Here is a 6,841-nt window from a genome sequence, read left to right as displayed (position 1 = left end):
CTCAGCCTGGTATCTCTTCCTCCTCCCCCCTTTCTTGCACCTCTTCCATGACTGGCAGACTCCCATCATACCTCCTCTCTGATACTTCCCCCTTCTCATCTCTGCCTGGCGTCTTTCCTTCCTTCCCTACCTGGTACCTTCCCATCCTCCCTCCACCTGCATTTCCCCTCCTTCCCTTTGCCTGGCACTCTCCTGCCTGGCACCTCCCCTCCTCTCCCCTGCCTGGCACCTTCCCTCCTCCCTGATTGCCTTGCACCTACTCCTCCCCCTCTCCTGCCACCGCCTCCCTGCCTAGCATGTTCCCATCCTGCTCCTGCCTGGCATCCTCTCCCTCCTACCCACTCCTCTGCCTGGCACCTCCCCTCCTTCCCTCTGCCTGGCACCTCCCCCCCTCCCCTGCCTGGCACCTCCCTTCCTCTCCCCTGCCTAGCACCTCCCCTCTTCCTATCGTGCCTGGCACCTCCCCTCCTCCCCCACCACCTGGCACCTTCCCTCCTTCCCCTGCCTGGCACCTTCCCTGTCTCCACTTGGCACCCTCCTGCCTGGACACTTCTCTCCCATTCAGGTTGTCCCTCTGTCTCAGCCTTCCTGCAGGGCACCCCCCACCACCGCCCCTGGGCTGGTAACCTCTCCCCCATTGGCATCTTCCTCCTCTCATTGCTGGCCCTGCCTCCTCACACTTCTCGGAGTCACCTCCTGGCCAACACCACCCACGTGTGACCCTGAACCACTCTCAAGCCCCACCCCATACCTATAGCAATGCCTTTTCCTTGTCCCCCCCACTCCACCTGCTCAAGGACTTGAGTTCACAAGTTGGGTCCTGACCCCAGCCTGTGGCCTTGCTGCTCTTGCAGGAGGGGTGAAACCAGGACGGCCGTGCACACAGGGAGGGGCCGGCATGAGCACAGTGGGCACACTAAGAACAGGCCTACTTGATGCGCCTGCCGCCCCCAGGGATTCCCTCAGATGTCCCTTCTGGGCTCTAGGAGCCATCCAGGTCCCACCTGGGCCTGATGGTCATGCCCTGTGCCTCCAATGCCCAGCTCTCCCTCTTCTCTCCTGCCTATCGCCAAGTCCCCAAAACTTGCCTCTCCTGCTGGGCCTGGGTCTTGCCTGGGTTCTCTGCTCTGTCCTTCTAGCTTAGTCCTGCAAGACCTGGTCTCTGCCGACTGCTTCCTGCTCTCACACTGCTCCCGCCCCATGCTCCCCGTGCAGCCCTCGCTGGCCCTTGCCTGTCACCTCCACCCTGGTCCCTTTCTGCATACCTCCTGTTTCCTTTCTCAGACCTCCTTGTCCCGGACTTTGGTCCACCCAGCTGAGCCCCTCAGGTTTCCCCACCAGCCCTCGGAGGTCCATTTGGACTCTGCCTTTGGGGCTCAGGGTCTGGCCCACCCCTCCCACTGCCCTCTCCTTTCAGATTCTCCTCACAATGGCCCTTGGTGCTGCAGGTGCAGTGGGCTCTGGGCCCGGGCACCGAGGGGGCACTGGATGACTCCCCCACTGCAGGACCCTGCCACCTATGACTCCAGGCCTTCAGCACCCACCCGCCGTGGTACAGGTAGGCGCTGACCCCCGCCAAGCCCAGGAACAGGAGCCCTGGGACCCCACTGAATGGTGCTGGCTCTTGGCCTCCGGTCATACCCCAAGGCCCCCTCTTGGCATTTCTGCCCCGCCCGAGCCAGACCTATGACATGCTTCTTCCCATCCCCTCCCACTGCTGGGGCCATCCCCCAGCCCCTGCTGACATCTCCTTCCACCCTTCCACTACCTCTTCTGAGTGCCCCTCTCCTCCTGGCTCCCTGGCTCCTACCTATCAAAGCCAGTCTGCGCCAGGAACCAGCGAGCCTGAAACCAGTTTTTGGCTCAGGTGAAAATGGTCTGGGTCTCTGGCTTATTTCATTTCCTCCCACTCACAGACACGCAGACACACACCTCCTCCGTCCTCACCTGCGTGTGTGCACACATGCTCCCTGCTAGCTGGGGGGGGGACCTGCTGATGCCCAGCACACCTTGGGCTCTAGAAACCTAACCCCAAACCTGCCTTGGCAAACCTCTAAGATCCTTCCAGAACCCAGGCAGGGGTTTGTTCTTGGCGGGAGGGGGAGGTGGTGGTAGCCTGTTGCGTGGCCTCGGGTGGGGCCAGCCCTGTGCTGCCACCAGGCAGGCCTCAGACTCAGGGGTGCTCCAGGCCCGTCGCACGTGAGTGGGACCTTCCTGGGCCTCCTCTTGGCAAAGTGTGAGGAGGTTGGCCAGGCTGGTATCACGTCGGTGCCCCTGGTCCAGAAGGAAGCACCGAGGCACCGGGTGGAAAGGCTGCCTGCCTGAGAGTCCCGTTCAGCTGTGGGAAAGGGCAGGAGTTGGGTCTGAGGCCTGCCCAGCCCCACCTGTCACCCTGGCCGCCTCAGCAGTGGGGGTCTCCTGTGACGGGCTGGGTGCTGGGGGTGAGGGGGCCCCGGAGGTGTGAGGGACTTACTCCCTGCCCTCAGGACCCGAAGCCCGAGGGGAGTGCCCCAGCAGACTATTCAGGCCCCAGGGCTCTGAGGAGGGGAAAGGCCTCGAAAGGAGCAGCGTGAAGTGGGATTCCAGAGGACAAGGCGCTGGGTGAAATGAGGGTGGCTTTCCCAGCTTCTCCTTCCTCGAAAGGGCTGAGGAACTCTCTCTCTCCTGCCTGGGCTGTTCCCCTCCGCCCCACCCCTGTGGCAGGCTTGTGCCTGGGCAAGATGGTGCCGTGGCCGCTGGCTGCGGGCGGGGACGAGCCCGGGGCTGTCACCTGGTGCCAGCCACTGGGGAACCATGCAGTGCAGTGCAGGAAAGTCAAGGCCCCGCACAAAGGTCCTGCCTGCTGCCCCACAACCTAACCACTGCCTTAGGTTAAGTGTGGACCTGTTCCCCAGCTTGCAAGGGCTGGTTTTTTAATGCAGAATCCTAAAGAGAAGGTGTAAGCTGGTGTACTTTCTGGGCAACCCTAAAGATGTCGGGTGTCTGAGGCTGGAGGCTTGCTGAGCAGCTGGGGTCCCTGGGAGGTACCCGAGAGCCGGGGCCCCCACAGGGTGAGTCCTTGTAAGTCGTGGCTGATTTGGGGTACACTGAGCTAAGCCCTAAGCTGGCTCCCCAGCAGCAGTAGGTCGGTACCCTGGGTTGATCCAGACCTTGCCTGAAGGAGGTGATCCCCCCGAAGGATGGGCAGCAGGGGAGGGGAGGCGTGAGAAGCCTGGGGGGTTGGAGGCTCTGAGCGTGGTGGGTACATCCTAGTGACCCCTGGTCCCGGAGGGGCCTGGTCACAAGGTGAACGGAGGGTCCGTCGTGAGACTCCTGGGGCCTCTCCATGTGATGCAGGGGACAAGGGGTGAGGTGCTTGGGGAGGTTTCTGGCGTTTTGTTTTAGAACCACGTGAACATGAAACTGGGCTTCATTCAGCATGTGCAGTCCCAGGCATGGAGCCGGCTTTGACGCTTGGTGGCTCGGGCACGTGCTGTCATTTGGACGCTGACAGGCCCCGCGCTAGCGTCTAGACAGCGCGGGGGGCGCGAGGGCAGGCGTGCGCAGCTGGAAGCTGTCTTCGCCCCGAGTGCTGGCAGTGTGATTGCAAGTGAGAGCTCGTTATTAGTGAGCGTTAAGTGGTGGAGGTAATGAGCTGGAGGTGTCACCAGGAGGGGGTGTCACGGGAGGAAGTGGCAGGAGGTGTCATGAGAGAAGGCCGAGTTGCAGACACGTGGGCTGAGTGAATGGCCCTCAGGGCCCTCTGGGTTCTGAGCCCTCTCCGCTGACCATGCTGGAGGCATCAGCCCGCTTCTGGTGGCCTCTGCTGAGGGACTCCTGGTGGGGGCCAGGGCTGTGGCCGGGGTGTCCCCGGCTGGTGAGGGATGTGCAGACCCTTGGTCACTTGTGAGGACCCTGTGGGAGAGTGGTCGCTCACTTCGGCCTGGCCCACCTCTTGATTTCCTTCCCAAGCTGTGAAACCAATTCCTTTGTTACCTAAACTTAACCTCCAGGAAATTTGAGAATGTGTCTTATGAGCATGTGTCCCGCTCATGCCTTTCCTGGAATTTACAAACTTGGATCATCTCCCATGTCAACCTTCTTTCCAGACCGAAGAACGTTCTGGGGCCTGGAGCGAGGAGCAGCGGTACTGTGGGGAGGGGGAGAAAAACAGAGACTAGAAGATGCAGGAAGATGTGCTTGTGTTCTACCTCACTCGAGAAAAGGGTCAGAGGCACGTTGCAAAGACACGTGTAGGGAGGACGTCAGGACATTGGGAATACAGGGCAGGGAAGAGATGTGGCAGCCAAGGATGACATTAGTGCACAAAACCCAAGCCCCAAGGCCCCGAGGCCCCCTCCACAGTGAGAAAACAGGACGCTCGTGTCATTCACAGCGCCAGGAAGCCAAACCATTTGCTCAAAGACACTGTGATTTCGGGCCCTGTGACCCCGAGGAGTCTTTTCTGTGTGGTGACGTGAGGGGGACACTGGGTGGCAGAGCTCAGCACAGGTTTCCTAGGCGAAGGCAAAGACCAACAAAATAGCGTGCAGCCATGTAAATATCGCTGATCATGGTCAATCCCGAGATAAAAGTTAGAAGGGCTACAGAGGAAGACATCGCCTGCCTTCAGGAAGTGCTCTACACGCTACTATTTACAACAACATTTTTGAGAACTGTCAGGCAGCAGGAAGGTCTGCTTAAAATCGGGAATTAAGTACAGAGTCACATTCTTGGGGAAGGGTCATATCCTTGTAGGAACCTGGAGACCTCAACCAGCACACATGCCCAGCAGGTGGGTTTGGGTATAGGGTGGGCCCAGTCACATGCCTTACACTGTAGGTCGTGAGCCCACTGAGAAGTAGGCCCGCGTGTCAGGGACATAAATCAGCTTTACTGCAGGGCCAGCCAGACTAGAGAAAGAAGCTTGAACCTGAGGCCTGGATGCAGCAGGCAGACCCGATACCCTAACTTGGGTTTGTTTATCTGGGGCATGGGAACAGCTTGAGATGGGCTCCCTCCTGCCAGCAGACGCACCCCAAAGGGAAGGGCAGGCTGCAGGGAACAGTCCTGATGTCACCACCCCTGGCCCAGGAGAACTTGTCTTGCAGATGTCAGACCTCCCCCCGACCTCCTCAGGCAGAGAGCCCCTCCCAAGTGGTGGGAGAGGTGGCAGGATTATTCCAGAGTCTTCTCTCCAGAGGAGCAGAGTAGAGGTCTCCCCATGAACACACGATGACAAGAGCATGGAGTCCGCTCCACAGTGGGGGTGGGGCTGGCCATATGGCTGACAGCCACACAGAAGCTCAAGCCCAGACCTGGGAGTGACATCTGACCCTCCCCCTTCCTTCTCTCTCCCTTGGAACAATCACCTCTTCCTTTGATTTGATTTGATTTCCTAGATACAGCTCAGTTCCATCCGCTTACGTCTCAGTAATGCCACTGTTGTCTCCTGCCTGGACCACCGAGGTAGCCACCCAAGTGGTGCCCCGCTCTCAGTCTGGGCCCCTGCCCCCAACCCCAGCAACACAGATCTGATCTGTTCCCTCTTCCGTTTCCTCACGGGCTTCAAGCGCCTGCCCTCACTCAGGGCTTTCCCACATGCTGTTCCCTTGACCTGCAACACACTTCCAGCTCCCTTCACCTGCCTAAATCTGCCCATCCATCAAGTCTCGACCTAAATGCCACTTCTTCCAGGGACACTTTCTCCCACCCTGATTAGGTATGAAGTCCCACCTTCTTATAGCTTACAGCATGTACAAAAAATTTAAAGATTTCAGTGCAGTGCTCCTTAAAGGCACAGACTGCATCTGTCTTTTTCAACACAATACAGAACAATATTTCATGAATGAATGAGGCAGGGGGTCGGGGGGGAGGTGGCTCTGACAGCTGATCTTAAGAGGACCCTGAGGGGCGCCTGGGTAGCTCAGTTGGTTAAGTGTCCGACTCTTGATCTCAGCTCAGGTCCTGATCTCAGGGTCGTGGGATTGAGCCCTGCATCGGGCTCTGTGCTTGGTATGGAGCCCGCTTGGGATTCTCTCTCTCCCGTTCCCTCTGCCCCTCCCGGGCTCTCTCGCTTGCTCTCTCTCTCTCTCTAAAAAAAAAAGAAGAGGACCCTGAGATCCCTTTGTATGGTTGGCCCTGTCCTCTCTACACCCCACAACCCAAGGGGGGGCCTTTCTTGCCTACCCACCTTGGCCTGCTGACACCTGAGCTGCTCTTGGCCCATGCCTGGGCAGCTATCCCTTTCCAAAAGGACCTGTTCACCATGTTCACAAATGCTCCTTCCATATTTAGTTGGGTTTTTAAAAAAAGACTTATTTATTTATTTTAGAGAGAGAGAAAGAGAGCATACCTGGGGGAGGGAAGGGCGGGGAGAGGGAGGAGGGGCAGACGGAGAGAGAGAGAATCTCAAGCAGACTCCCCACTGAGCACAGAGCCTGACACGGGACTTGATCCCCCCACCCCCACCCGCGCTCCAACCCTGAGATCATGACCTAAGCCGAAATCAAGAGTGGGATGCTTAACTGACTGAGCCACCCAGGCACCCCATCTTTAGTTGTTCTTGTCGTGAGGAGAATCTTCCTTCCAGTGACCCTGGTCTTGCCCTTTGGAGTTCTAGAGAATAAACCCTTTTCTGCTTCCATGACATCTAACTGCCTCCAGACATTTGGATGCAGTTGTCCACACTCCCCGGGTCCACCTGCAGGAACTTTCAGGAACTGGCTTCCTCAAATGTTCCTCACCTGGGGGCCTGTGCAGGCTGCTTTCACCCTTGGTGCCCACTGGGAGAGCCAGAGGGAGGTGAGGCTGCCTGATGCTAGCAGACAGGCTTCGGGGCTCCCAGGTCTCTGTTGGAAGG

Source organism: Neomonachus schauinslandi, chromosome 12 (assembly GCF_002201575.2).
Source record: "Neomonachus schauinslandi chromosome 12, ASM220157v2, whole genome shotgun sequence".
Classification (NCBI taxonomy): domain Eukaryota; kingdom Metazoa; phylum Chordata; class Mammalia; order Carnivora; family Phocidae; genus Neomonachus; species Neomonachus schauinslandi.
The sequence above is the reverse complement of the archived record's forward strand: the minus strand, read 5'-3'. Positions refer to the sequence as shown.